General features: G+C 46.6%; 1 long non-coding RNA gene across 2 annotated transcripts; it reads left to right on the forward strand.

The window, feature by feature from the left end:
- Positions 1-1,161: 1,161 nt before the first annotated feature.
- On the forward strand, positions 1,162-4,239 carry LOC126990305 (uncharacterized). 2 transcript variants are annotated; one of them, XR_007744715.1, is made up of 3 exons: positions 1,162-3,387; positions 3,493-3,780; positions 3,965-4,239. It is a non-coding gene; the product is annotated as an uncharacterized LOC126990305 (long non-coding RNA). The 2 variants fall into 2 exon arrangements; XR_007744508.1 differs by having other exon boundaries at positions 1,163-3,387; positions 3,493-3,747; positions 3,932-4,239.
- Positions 4,240-14,951: the final 10,712 nt, after the last annotated feature.

The following is a 14,951-nucleotide window of genomic DNA, read 5'->3' on the forward strand; positions in this document are numbered from 1 at the left end:
TAGCAATTTAAAGGGCGGCAGATTGAGGCTAAGAAAATGACAGTGGTGAGAATGAGTGGGGTAATTTGTGTAGAGGTAAAGTTGTGAAGTGGGCCGAGAATGTGACTGAAGTGAGGGCCGGGGTGAGACTGCAAGGGAGTGGAAGTGAATCTAGTGGTGGGAAGGTGGCAGACTGAGGCTAAGATGACAGTGGTGAGAATGAGCTGGGGAATTTGTGTAGGGGTAAAGGTGTGAAGGGGTGCGAGAGTGTGACTGAAGTGAGGGCCGGGGTGAGATTGCAAGGGAGTGGAAGTGAATCTAGTGGTGGGAAGGTGGCAGACTGAGGCTAAGATGACAGTGTTGAGAATGAGCTGGGGAATTTGTGTAGGGGTAAAGTTGTGACTGTGGGTGTGACTGTAGTGAGTGTGGAGTGTGGCCGAGAGTGGAGGTCAGGGGGCAAAGGGGGCTCTCGAAACACAAACAAATCAGCCACAAACTCCCCCAGCACGCCGTGAGTATTCAATGTGTCCGATAAACAATAACTACATCAGAACAATTAACGAACCTACACCATGCAACTATACACTCCTACTGTCTTTCCTTCTCCCCCACCTGTACCACTAACCCACTTTCTGTTCTATCTACACCCTTTATTAACAAAAAAAAAGTGACGGGGATAAGAATTAATTGGGGGATTTGTGTAGGGGTGAAGTTGTGAAGGGGGCGAGGGTGTGACCTAGGAGTAAGGACTGGGTGAGGTGGAGAGAAGGGGGTGAGGCCGGGAGAGGAGGGGTTGAGGCCGAGAAAGGGGGGATCAGGGGGCATAGGGGTGAGGGAGGGGATGGAACTGAGTAAGGAAGAATGAACTGGGGCGTAGCGGGGATGAGATTTGGACTAGGGAGGAGGGGCGGGGTGAAGTTGAGGTGTGGGGGCGGGGCTAAATAGGGGAGCTGAGAGGGGGCTGGCTGAGGGTGCTGAGTCGGCGGAACACAGCCGTCTCATTAGTCAGCGAGGCTCCCAGCGGCTGAAAAGAAGGCACCCACAATGGCGGCCGGAGAGAGAACTAATGAAGCGGCGTTAGAGTGGACTGAAGCCTCCCTCCCTCCCTCCCTCCCTCTCTCAAGCACTCTATCCCTTCCTCTTCCTCCCTCCCTCCCTCCCTCTCCTTCAATCCTCCACTTCTAACTCCCCTCCTTCCCTCCTGCCCTTCCTTATTTCATCAAGCACTCTATACCTCACTCCCTCCTTGAACCCTAACTCCATCCCTCCTTCCTTCCCTTCCTTACTCCCTCAGACACTCCATCCCTCCCTCCTTTCTGCCCTTCCATACTTTCTCAAGCATTCACTTCTTCCCTTCCTTCCTCCTTCATTCCAGCATCCTGCCACACCATTTTCCTCCTCTCACTCTCCACCCTCCATTCCTTCTTTCTTCCTTCCTCTCCTCCTTCCTGTTGTCCCTGCCCCCATCTACATTCCCTCGTTCTCTCCTTCATCTCCTCCAGCATCCAGCCCCACCCTTCCCTTCCTCACTTCCCTTCCCCTGTCCAGATCTCTTCGTCATGGGAGCGTCGCAGAATCCTTTAATCGACCTGCTACGACCCTTGGCACAGCTTTTTATGGTCTTGAGTACAGCCATTAACGACCCTTGTACAGTTCTTTACGGTCTTCACAGCAACCATTAGTGACTCCATATGCACCTTTTTACCTCTTTAGTACAGCCATTAACGAGCCTTTGTACAACTCTTTACGGTTTTCACTGCAACCATTAGCATTACATAGCTTTTTACCTCTTTAGTACAGTCAAAAACGGCCCTATGTACAGCTTTTAACTATCTTCAAAAGGTACAAACTTTAACGACCCTTTGAACGGCTTTTTACCTTCTTTAGCACAAACATCAACGACTCTTTGAACACCTTTTCGCTACCGCTAGTTCAATCTTTCCCGTGCCAAAACACGACGCCTCTGCCTTCAATAAGTCTTCCAGCACAATTATTATCTTCAGTATTCTGTCCACAAGGTTGATCTTTACTGTAGCCTTGGAAAATAGTCGTTATGGGAAGCTTTTCTGTAGCCTTAGAAGATATTCGTAATGGGAGCCCGATGCGTTTAAAAATATGGACCCAAGAACCGCGCACAAGACAAACCAAGTCACTCCGAAGCCTCGATGTCGCCACGCACCCATTTTTCTCGCCAAAAGAAAACGGAGTAGAAAAAACAGAGAGGCGACCTTGAGGATAAAGTTATGGATTTGCTTTTTTTTCCTACTTGTTTCTATAATAGTAAATACGAGGTGATAAATACAACGAAGACCTTCCTGTTTAGCACCAGCGCCACGAGGACTCAGCACAGGGACAGCTTCAGAAGGATTTACCCCTTCCACAGGTATACAGCTTTAGGAGTCGCGCCGGAAAGGAGGTGAAGAAGAGGTGGAATAAGTCACGCGGGATCCTGCAGTCCTTAAAGGAAATGGGAAGATGTAAAATGTCCTTAATCCCCTCCCATATATCCTGAACGCCCTCGCAGATATCCTAAACTTCCTCCCTAATGCTCCTCCCCCCTTCAATGTACTCTCCTACCAATCCTTCCCTTCCTTCTTCACTCCTTTTTTCCTTTCCTTCCTTTTTCTTTTTCCATTATTCCTTTCGTTTTTTCCTTTACTCTCTCACTTCACGTCCTCTTCTAACCAGACCCATTTCCTTTCCTTCATTCTATCTTCCTTTCTTACTCTGTTTCTTGCTTCTTCCTTTCCTTCATTCCCTCCTGTTCATTCCCCTTCGACGTACTCTGGCACGCAGGTTCTCTTCCTCCTTCTTCCTCCTTATCTCCGCCGTATCCGTCATCTGTTTCCTTCCGCCCACTGACGGGAAATTGCATCACATGAAGATAAACGTGTGTAGCGGCCACGAAATCAGGGAGGAGCTGTCCATTGGCAAGCTTCCATCTGTCACGCACGTCACAGAACACCTTGGCCCACGGAAGAAAGAATACAATGTGCTTAGGAGAGGAGAGGGAAGAGTAGAGGCGAGGAAGAGGAGGAAGAGAAGGAGATGGAGGTGGAGTTGGAAGGGGAGGATAAGGATGAATAGAATGTGGTCAGAATGGGATAGTAGTAAAAGGAAGAGCAGAGACGAGGTGGTAAGATATGGAAAGATGAAGATGAAGCTAAGGATGAAGAGCAAGAGGAGGAGAAGAAATAGAAAATACATGACAATGAGAAAAAAGAGAGGGAGGTGGATAGGGAATAGGGGAAAGAAAGAAGATGCATAGGAATGAGATGAGAGGAAAAGAGGGATTGGAAGAGGTACACAGAAGGAAGAGGAAGACAGAAAAGAAAGTAAAAAAAGAATGGGGTAGGAAAGAAGCAGATGCATACGAATGAGATGAGAGGAAAAGAGGGACTGGAAGAGGTACACAGAAGGAAGAGGAAGACAGAAAGGGGTTAAAAGAAGAATGGGGTAGAAAAGAAGCAGATGCATACGAATGAGATAGGAGGAAAAGAGGGATTGGAAGAGGTACACAGAAGGAAGAGGAAGACAGAAAAGAAGGTAAAAGAAGAATGGGGTAGGAAAGAAGCAGATGCATACGAATGAGATAGGAGGAAAAGAGGGATTGGAAGAGGTACACAGAAGGAAGAGGAAGACAGAAAAGAAGGTAAAAGAAGAATGGGGTAGAAAAGAAGCATATCATCACTACCATCATCAGTACCATCACCATCACCAACCTACTACCATACGAATGAGATGGGAGGAAAAGAGGGATTGGAAGAGGTACACAGAAGGAAGAGGAAGACAAAAAAGAAAGTAAAAAAAGAATGGGGTAGAAAAGAAGCAGATGCATACGAATGAGATGAGAGGAAAAGAGGGATTGGAAGAGGTACACAGAAGGAAGAGGAAGACAAAAAAGAAGCAGATGCATACGAATGAGATGAGAGGAAAAGAGGGATTCGAAGAGGTACACAGAAGGAAGAGGAAGACAAAAAAGAAGGTAAAAGAAGAATGGGGTAGGAAAGAAGCATATCATCATCACTACCATCATCAGTACCATCACCATCACCAACCTACTACCATCACTGAATCGCCTCCACCACCACCACCGCCACCGCCATGCTATTAATAACAGGTTCCGATAGAGCGGTGACCAGGTGGCGGGTTTTATAATGCCCATAAACTTACTATAGGGAGTTAAGGGCGCGGGTCTGGCAAGGAACCCAACCCACGTCCTCTTTATCCCCCTTCCTACCCCCTTACTCCCTCCCTCACTCTTCCTTCCTTTCCTTTTCTTTTTTTATTTTATTTTTTTATTCCTGCGTTGTCTTCTTGCAACTCAGTCTCTCCTGTTCTCTTTTCCTCTCTTTCTTCATTTCTTCCTTACTTCCTCTTCATTCCCCTTACTCCCTCCCTCACTCTTCTTCCTTTCCTTTTCTTTTTTTTCTTTCTTTTTTATTTCTGCGTTCTCTTCTTCCAGCTTAATCTTTCCTGTTCTCTTTTCCTCTCTTTCTTCCTTTCTTCCTTACGTCCTCTTCATTCCCCTTTCCTTCCTTCCTCTTCCTTCCTCCATCTTCCTTTCTTTCCTTTTTTCCTTTATTCTATTCGTTTCTTCATTTATTCTCTCCCTTTACGCCCTCTTCCTCTTTCTTTCTTTCGCTCTACTTTTATTTCTTCCTCACGTCCTCTTTATCCTCCCTCCTCCCTCCCTCCCACCCTCTTCTTTCCTTTCTTCCTTTCTTTTTTTCCTTTACTCCTCCGTTTCTTCCTTTATTCTCTCATTTCACGTCCTCTTCCTCCAATCCAGGCTCTTGTTCTCTCTCCTTCTCTCTTTCTTTCTTTATTTTCTTCCTCTAACTTTAGTCTTTTTTTTTCTGGTGGTGCGGGTCATCCTCTTGATCTCTTTCCCTTTCTATTTATCTGCTTTATTTCTTCCTCCTTTTCTTCACTTTCTCTCCCCAAGTCCTTTTCTTCCAACCTTCTGTTTTGTTTTCTTTTCCCCGTCCTTGCTTTCCTATTTTCTGTCTTCTACCTCTCAATTTTTTTCTTTATATTTTCTCTCCTCGTCCGTGTCTTCCAATCTACGCCCACCCGGTTTCCTTTGCCTCCCTCTCTCTTCCTTCCTCTTTTTCTTTCATTCTGTCTCCTCGTCCCCTTCTTCCAATGTATGCTACCTTTTCCTTCCTCCCTTCCTCCTTTTTCTTCTCTTTTTTCTCTTTCTCTTCTCGTCCTCTCTTTCAACCGTCATTTGTTCCTCCTTATTATTCTTTACATATATTTTCTGGTCTTCCTCGTCCTTATTCAATCCAACGTCTATCTATTTCTCTACCTTCCCATGTCCTCTCTTCATTTTCCTCTTTTCTTCTCTATACCTATGCTAGTTCTGGCCCTTTACATCTTCCTCTTCTTTATCCTAGTCCTCTTCTTTTATTTTTTCTTTATTTTCTTTTCCTCATTATTAAGTTTCTTCCCATCCTCTATCACAATCGTTCTCCCCTTCCTTCTTTGTTCGCTTTCCCAGTATATCCCTCCTTACTTAATGCTTTCTTCTATTCCCTCTTCCAACGTCCTCCTATATCTCTCTCTCCCTCTTCTATAATTCTTCCCTTTCCCTTCCCTCCTCTCTTTCTTTCTTTCTTTCGTCCCAAATCTCCTCTACTCTTCTCTCCTCTCTTTGTTTTCCTCCTCGGCTTCCTACTGCGTTCGTTTCTCTCCCATTTCATCTAATGTCTAAATCCTTCGACAGTGTTTCTCGTGTGTGTGTGTGTGTGTGTGTGTGTGTGTGTGTGTGTGTGTGTGTGTGTCAAAGAGAATGTGTGAATAGAAGTGGAAGAGGGACTAAAGGAAAAATTGATAAAGACTAGGGAAATGACGAAGGGATGGAGTTAGAAGGGAGGAAGACAAGGAGAAAGTGAGAGAGAGAGAGAGAGAGAGAGAGAGAGAGAGAGAGAGAGTAATAAATGGAAGGAGACGGAGGGAGGAGAAACGAAGTGAGGGTGAGTTAGCGAGCAAGTGAGTTAGTTAGTGAGTAATGAATGAAGAATTAACGAATGAAGAAGTACAGTCATAAATAAATGGATAAGTCAGCAAGTCCATCAGCCATTTAATAAGTCATCCAGTCAGTAAATCAAATAAATGACCCATACAGTCAGTCAGTGAGGTGTCAATCGCCAAGTAAGTCTGTCGTGCAATCTGCTAGTTATCCAGTCAATCAGGCAGTCATTCTACAGTGCAGTCAATCATTCATTCAATCAGTCTATTAGCCACTCAGTAGTCATGGAGTCAATCAGTTAACCATTCAGTCATTTCAGTCAATCAGCCATCAGTCAGTAATGCAGTTAATAAGTTTAGTCAGTAAGTTAGTCAAGTAGTCCGTCAGTCAGTTATTTATGTATTCAATCCGTGTCAGTCAGCCAGTCAGCAAACACAGTCACCTTGAGAGCACATCGTCGCTGGCATGTAAGGTTCGTCCGCGAAATTCTTCGTTCCGTGAAAAGGAATTTAAGAGGAGGAAGAACCTTTGTGCATCTCTCATTCTGAGCCGTGTGTGTTATTGTTGTTGTTTCTGGTGCTGTGTGTTCCGCGGGCGTCTGATTGTTTCTACATCTGTTATTCTGTCTGTCTGTGGCTCGTATTTCGCTATGCTGTTTCTGATGTCGCAGGTTTCGTGGCCGTCCGTCTGTATTTTTTATATTTGCTTTCTGTTCCTCATGGTCCTGCCTCATGCTGCTCTTGAGGGCTGTTTCTTCTATTGCTGCTGTGTGTGTCTTTTCCTGCGTGTGTTGTGGCCGCATGTCTGTCTCTCCGCCTATAGTCTGTTTTCTGCCTGGTTCCGCCGCACGCCGTTCCTGGAAGTGCATGCGTGTAGAGGCTTGATTTGTGATGTTTGTGCTGTTGAGTGAACAAGGAGGAGGCTTAGTGGGGCTGACGTCATCGTAACTGCCTCACAAATCAAGGACAAAACAAGACAAGGAAGAAAAATGGAGAAGTTGAGTTAGCACATGAGGCGCCCGAAACATGTGTTCAGGCAGTGGGTTTATATGTTCAAGAAAGCACCACAGATACCAGTGAAAAACAAACAAACATACGTAGTAAAGTTCTCAAGTTGTAAGCCAAAGGAACAGACTTAAGGTGAAAATTTAAAAATCAAAAGCACTCCCACTATTTCTTTTTTTAACATAAAGGAAACAAACCAAAGACTATAAAAGAGAAACAAAAGAAAAGAAAAGAACGTTTACCAGAAAAACACTCCTACCACGATATTTTTTTCTTAACGGAAAGGAAACAAACTAGACTATAACTAGACTATTAAAAAGAAACAAAATAAAAGAAACACACACCTTCCACATGGTTCTCGCGTGACGACACATCAAAAAACTCTAAAATAGCGTGAGAGAATTCCAAAAGTGTGCAGTATTTTAAAAAGGAGTCCACACTCACAAAATTATGCATGTCGGGGTGACGCGCCCTCCGCCGCGGCCTCAGCAACAGGGGGTTAAATAGTCCCTCGTAAAATTGATTCCCGATTCGCCCCTTCACATAAATTTTCGGGCGTCGCGTCGCGGGCCAGTTGGCGTGAGGGGCGGGGTGCTCAGGTGGGCGGGGCGAGGGTGTCAAGGTGTGCCCGCAGGTGTCTCAAGGTGCGCCTGCTGGTGTGTGTGTCTGTCAGCGCGTGGCCGTAATACCTGAGACTAAGGTTCCTCACTTCCTTCCTTCCCTCCCTGAGTGTCCGTGAGTGTATTGGGAAGCACTTCAGCAGTCACCATTGGTTTGTTTTAGTAAGTCCTAAACAGGAAACCTGCTTCGATGGGGACTTGAGCTTCCGCCTCCCCATCCTGTCTTGCGATGGTGGGTTTCCTGTTAATTACAACTGTTCATTTTTTTGTCTTTTATTTTTACAGCTTTACATCTTTCTCCTGTATGTGCTTTAATAAGGAAGAAGTGGTTAGTTGGCAGTTTAGATGTCAATGGTGGAATTCACGTTATGGTGGATCCCTTGGCAATGAAGAGCAAAATCTTTTCCTTTATGCTCACCTTCCTCCTCTCCTGAATGCACTCTTAAATAATAACGTCGGCTGTGCCAGTAATGTCGTCAGTGTCTCAAGTAATATTCTTTGACAGAATCATCAATATTGTTGCGACTTCAGTATCATCAGCGCCATCATCACCAATAGCCCAAACTGTGTTCAAACAAGTGTTTTGCAAACTCGTCCCCCAACTTCCCCTTTTATATCTAATTGTTATCCTTTAGGGTTAACGTTTTGTTCTTCTCTCTTCAGTATCTTGTTCTCCGTCGCCATTCCTAGTATGTGTTCTGTATATTGCTTTCTCTTCTGTTTCTTGTTTTTAGTCGCTTTACTTTGACTTCTTTTGTTGCCGCGTCTCCTGAGCCAAGCGTAAAGGTACTTCTCGCTGCAAAAGTAAATAATGATGTGCCTCCAAGACGTGCTGAGGAGGCGATTCAACGTGTGTGGGTGTGGGTGTGGGTGTGGATGTGGATGTGGATGAGAGAGAGAGACCCCATCCATTCCTAAAACGATGAGGTGAAATCTGCTTCCAAATTTTCTTCTCGCCTTCTCGTTCTTCTCGTCTTCGTCCTCGTTTTCTCGTCACTTCTTCGCTGTTCCTCCATTCTCCTTCGGCCCCGTCCCGCTCCCTCCCCTCCCCCCTCCTCTCCCCCCCTCCTCCCCCCCTTCGCGTCCGCCTGCCAGCGTCCCTTAATAGCATTTTAATGGCCAAGAATTTTCTGTCCAAGGCGAAGAGATTTTTGACGATCTTTTGCGTTTTCGGACCACCGCCACCACCACCACCACCACAGCCCCCGCCGTCACCATCACCACCATCACCACCGCCACCACCACCACAGCCCCCGCCGTCACCATCACCACCATCACCACCGCCACCACCGCCACCACCACCACCACCACCACCACAGCCCCCGCCGTCACCATCACCACCACCACCACCACAGCCGCCGCCGTCACCATCACCACCATCACCACCGCCACCACCACCACAGCCGCCGCCGTCACCATCACCACCATCACCACCGCCACCACCACCACAGCCGCCGCCGTCACCATCACCACCATCACCACAGCCACCATCACCACATCCCCCGCCGCCACCACCACCACAGCCCTCGCCGCTACCACCACCATCATCACCGCTACCACTACCACCACCATCATCGGTACCACCACCACCATCACCGCCACCACAGCAGCCATCACCACCACCACCACCACTGCCACCGCCACAACTGTTATATTTTTTTTTTTCGGAAGCTCCTTCGCGTTCCTACCTTTTGGACTGACTGTGTGATTATTTTTGTTGTTGTGAATGTGTTTTCTTTTTCTTTCCGCTTGAACGTTTAAAAAACGCTGCCTTTCGTTTCTTCTTTCCTCTTCCTTTCTTCCTTCCTTCCTTCTTTCTTATCATTCTCTTTTTTCATCCTTATTATTTCTCTATCCCACTCACCCAACCCAAGCCTCTCCCACTCCTCATTCGTGTTTTATTTACCTCCATTTTATTTTAATTATTTTCTTGTTTTTTCTTGCTTCTTTTTCTTCTTCTTCGTCGTCGTGTCCTTTTCTCCCTCCTTCTCCTCCTCGTCGTCGTCGTCGTTGTCGTTGTCCTCCTCCTCCTCCTCCTCCTCCTCTTCCTGATCTGTTCTTCCACACTTCAGCTTCACTCACCTCTTATTACACATAACTTTCCTCTCCTCAGTACGCCTCACCACTATCACCACCACCACCTCTAGCAGCATCACATCTCTCCTCTGTTCACCACCACCACCACCACCAATCACACACCCAGAGGTACTACGGGAGGCGGGTCGGTAGAGGGGGCGATGAAAGCGGCAATGGCCGTGTGTGTATAGGGACCTTCTTGCTTCCTCCTGGCGGCCGTGTCCTTTACTGGCGCGCACAATCACCACCCACACGACCATTACTCTACGGGCTGACTGAAGGGCTTCCGGCGTCCCTGCCTTTGTCAGCTGCTCCCACCGCGGCCTCGATTGCATATTCTCCCCAGCGTGATGAACGGACGAAGAGTTTTTATGGGCAATAAGAGAGAACCTTTTTTCTATGATTTTTTATTTTTTTTTCGCTGTGGCATTTGTGTAGATCCCATCCGGTCATGTTGAGATTCCGATGGGATGGATTGTTTTCCTTTTTCCTATTTACATAATCGTGTTTATGGAAGAATGAGCTTCTATGTGGAATACAAGGAACGTAACCGTGATCATAAAGAATAAGAGCTTAGAGGAAATTGTTATTGACGTACAAATGTACATAGTGGTTTCCATCGTTGCATAACCGTGTTTACTGAAGAATTGGCTTTACAAGATGATTAAAATTTCATCGTAATCTTCAGAAATCAGACCTTAAAGGTAATATGGTAGATATTTTTTCTTAGTTACATAATCGTGTTAACGGAAGAGTTAGCTTTGATGGAAGGCTTAGAATCCGGTCGTTCTCTTATGCAAACAAAGCTGAAAAGAATTGGAAGGTGTTTTTTTTTGTAGTCAAGCAATCGAGTTAACTAAAGAATAAATTTTGATGGAATGCTTAAAATCTGACAATAATCTTATGGAAACGAAACTGAAATGCAACTTTGTATATATTTCTAAACCGTAGTCATGGTGTCGTGTTAACTGATAAAAAAAAATATATATATATATATATATATATATATATATATATATATATATATATATATATATATATATATATATATATATATATATAAGTCAGATGTGAGATGGAATAAGAATCAGGAAGGAATCAGAACTTGGATGTAATGAGGTTTAGTTTTTTTTTTTTTTTTTCAATCAAGCGATCGTGTTAATTGAAGAACAAGTTTTGATGAAATGCTTAGAATCCGATCGCAACCAAGAGGAATCAGTTATTATTCCCCTCACTAGTTTGTGCTTCTTGCTGAGGCGGCGTTCTCGCACCACCGTGGCCGAAGTGCTGGAAGAAAATGCTGAAATCTTTTTTTTCACAAAGGTGGCAGCACACGGGCAAAAACAAATTAAGACAAACAGGTCCGCTAGGACTTTAAAAAGCCCACTGAGTCACAAGCCGAATGTAATAAAGCACAGCAGTCCCTTTCCTCCGTCTCTCCAGTACTACCTCCCTCCTCCTCCTCCTCCTCCTCCTCCTCCTCCTCCTCCTCCTCCTTCTCCTCCTCTTTAGTCCTACCTCCCTCTCCTTCGACACCCCTTCCTACGTCACCTCCCTCTTTATCTTTCTTCGCCTTCCCTTATCTTTCCCCTCATCGGCCCAGACCACAGAGAGAGAGAGAGAGAGAGAGAGAGAGAGAGAGAGAGAGAGAGAGAGAGAGAGAGTATATGATGAGTTGAAAGGAAAAAATAAGTAAATAAAAGAAAAAAAAAAAAAAAAAAAAGAAGAAAGAGAGAGAGAGAGAGAGAGAGAGAGAGAGAGAGAGAACTGCGGGTCACAAGGAAAACGGGGACAAAGATGGATTAGTGGGAAATGAGAGATTTTTCCCTTTTCTTTTTTAGATCGAAAACGTATTTTACCACTTACAAACGTTAAGTGTCCTCGTCCATCTTGAGTCTGTACATTCTGGCCTTAATGAGCCTTAATTACCAGGTGAGGGGGAGGAGGAGGAGGAGGAGGAGGAGGTGGTCACAGAAAGGAAAGGGGCAGAGAAGGTGGGAGAAAAGGAGAAGAGTATAAGGAAAGGGAAATGATGGAGGGGTGGAGAGGGGGAGGAGGAGAAGGAAAAGGAGGAGCCACAGAGAGAATATGGAAAGGGGTACAGAAGGTGGGAGAGAAAGGGAGAGTGACGGAGAAGGCAAGGAAGGGGAATTGAGAGAAGGGTTGGGAGGGGGAGGGAGAGCTAGGGAAGGGGAAGGGAGGAGGAGGTCACAGAGAGGATGGGGAAAGGGGTACAGAAGGTGGGAGAGGAAGGGAGAGTGACAGAGAAGGCAAGGAAGGGGAATTGAGAGAAGGGTTGAGAGGGAAGGGAGAATTAGGGAAGAGAAAGGGAGGAGGAGGAGGAAGAGGAGGAGGTCACAGAGAGGATAAGGAAAGGGGTAGAGAAGGTGGGAGAGGAGGGGAGAGTGACAGAGAAGGCAAGGAAGGTTGGTAGGGGGAGGGAGAGTTAGGGAAGGGGAAGGGAGGAGGAAGAGGAAGAGGAGGAGGTCACAGAGAGGATAAGGGAAGGGGTAGAGGAGGTGGGAGAGGAGGGGAGAATGACATGGAGGGATAAGGAAGAGGAACTGAGGGAAGGGTGGGTAGGTGGAGGAAGGGTTAGGGAAGGGGAGAAAAAGAGGAGAGTGAGGAGGTCACAGGCAAGATGAGGAAAGGGGTAGAGGAAATAGGAGAGGAGGGGAGAGTGACAGAGAGGGAAATGGAGGAGAGGGAGAGGAGGATGAAAAAAAGGAGAGGGGAGGAAGGGTTAGGGAAGGGGAGAGAAAGAGGAGAATGAGGAGGTCACAGACAAGATGAGGAAAGGGGTAGAGGAGATAGGAGAGGAGAGGAGAGTGACAGAGAGGGTAATGGAGGGGAGGGAGGGGAGGGGGAGGAGGGTGAAAAAAGGAGGAGGGGGAGGCACCTCAGGATCATCAAGACCATACACCAAAGGAATGAGAACTCCTCCTCTCCTACCCCCCCTTCCCTCCCTCCTTTCTCTTACTCCCCCCCTCCCCCCCTCTCCTTAGCCCTCCTTCACGTGTTATCGACCACAGCGGAAACGAACTCATTCTTCATGTCCTGATTAGATGCGTCGCTCCTTCTTCCAGCTGGGTCTTTGTTGCCTACACCCGCGGCTGATAGCGGACTTATCTCTCCCGGCCGCTAACAGGGTGGAGGGGAGCACATAAGGGCGGGGGGCAGAGGGGCTGATGCGGGTGCTGGGCATGGGCAGTAAGGAAGGGATGAGGGGGGTCTCTTCGGAGGGCAGGGAAAGGGTAGGTTGGGGAAAGGATGGGAGGGGAGTGCTGGCAGGGGATGGGGAAAGGAACAGGAGGGAGGCTTTGTATGTGAGGTGTGGGAGAGGGGCGTAAAGGGACAAAAAAGGGAAGCGGGGAGGCGACAGAAAGAGGGGATAGGGGGTAATGTATAGGGAGTGGACGGAGGGAAGAAAAATGACGGAGGGGTCGCTGACAGGAGACGGAAAAGAGACTGGAGGAAACTGGCAGTTGTAGGGGGAAATATCTGAAGGAGAGGGAGGGTGAAGGGGAGAAAAATTAAGGAGGCGTCTCTGGCAAAGGGGGTTAAAGCGGCAGAAAGGAACTCTGGCAGTGGTAGGGGGAAATATCTGAAGGAGGGGGTCGGCGGGCAGGGTAGGTGGGGGGCAGTGACAAGCCTGAATGCCCTATCACTCGCAGCGCCGCACTTGACCGCTGAGGAGCGTCCCTCGAGTGGCGTCTTCAAAGCCCGCGGCGCCGCTCTCAGAGGCTTAAAGGACGCCGAGAGAAGGACGGAAGTGACGCCGCTAACACCACCGCCACCGCCGCCGCCCTGCCCTTGCCGAAGTCACCACCATCATCACCACCAATACCTTTTTCTTACTCCTATCTCCTTAACCGCCATCATCCGGGCAGCTGCCGTCAAAACCACCATCAATACCTTTTTTCATTCTCCCATCATTATTCTTGCAGCCGTCATAAAAAACAACAACACTACGCTTGCTCCACCATCGTTTCAACCACAACCACTAACAGTCCTTCTCACCACCATAACCACCACCACCACTAATATGTTTTTCTTTCCCCCATCTCCTTAACCACCACCATCCTTGCACCCGCCATCAAACACAACAACATTACCTCCACTCTACTTCTGCTCCCGCACCGCCCCAACCCACAACACTCCTGCAACCGATGTCAGCCCCACCACCACCACCACCACAACTCCTTTCCCGCCTCCATCACCCCCCACCCTCCCACCACCATCCTACCTTGCTGCCGTCAACATCCTTAGGCTCTCCTTCGCCGCGCCCTTCTCCGCCACCGCGTACGAGTCAACAGCCAAGTAACCGACGTCTCCTCATACTTCAATAGCATGCTTTTTTTCCTTTCTTTTGGTTATTATTATTATTATTATTATTATTATTATTATTATTATTATTATTATTATTATTATTATTATTATTACTATTATCATCCATAGTATTAATAGTGGTAGTACTTTTTCTTTCAAGCGTAACGTAGCCATCTTCTTCCTTTATCTGGTTTTGTATTTTATTTTGCTAATCGTCTTCACTTTTTACCTTTTTATTTATTGCTTACCTGTGTCAAAACGCTCGCAACCTAAAATTAGAGTCCGTCAAAGTCCATCAAGACCTCATTTTCTTTCCCTTACAAAGACACAATCTATATCTATCTATCTATCTGTAAATCTAGCTATCAAAAATATCTATCAATGCATCTGTTTCATTTATTATTCATTTGCCGTATCGTTTCCAACACAGGAATGAACCTCCGTATTCCCTTTGCTCATAGTCCATACCATCCGTCTTCTCTTACACTTCTGACGTGCACTACATACGCACTTGTTTAAAAAAATGGCATTGCTCTTAGTTGTAAGTCCGCGTCGATCCTTACCAGTAAGTTGACGTTTATTTATTATTACATAAATAAATCATAGACGGCGGGAGACCTATAACTCTTAGTACTACCAAAAGGCTTCAGAATCGATCGTCAAAAAAAAAGAAAGGAAACTAGGTCACAGAAACGCTTGAAGGATGCTGGGATATCTGGCTGATGCTGTCGCTGTGAAAGTAACAGATACTCTTTCTGGATGATGCAAGGATTGATGGAACAGGGACAGACCAGCTAGCTTGTAGGACCTCGTATGACCTCAACCAAACCAGGAATACACCCTGAACATGGCTTGTGACGTCAATGTGTGAGGAGTGATGAGAAATTGAGGTCTTGTGGAGGGAATGTGGGAGGAATCAAGGATGTGCGAGAGCCGAAGAGGGGAAATCGAAGGGAGACGTGACGA

This window comes from Eriocheir sinensis, chromosome 1, assembly GCF_024679095.1.
Source record: "Eriocheir sinensis breed Jianghai 21 chromosome 1, ASM2467909v1, whole genome shotgun sequence".
NCBI classification, from domain to species: domain Eukaryota; kingdom Metazoa; phylum Arthropoda; class Malacostraca; order Decapoda; family Varunidae; genus Eriocheir; species Eriocheir sinensis.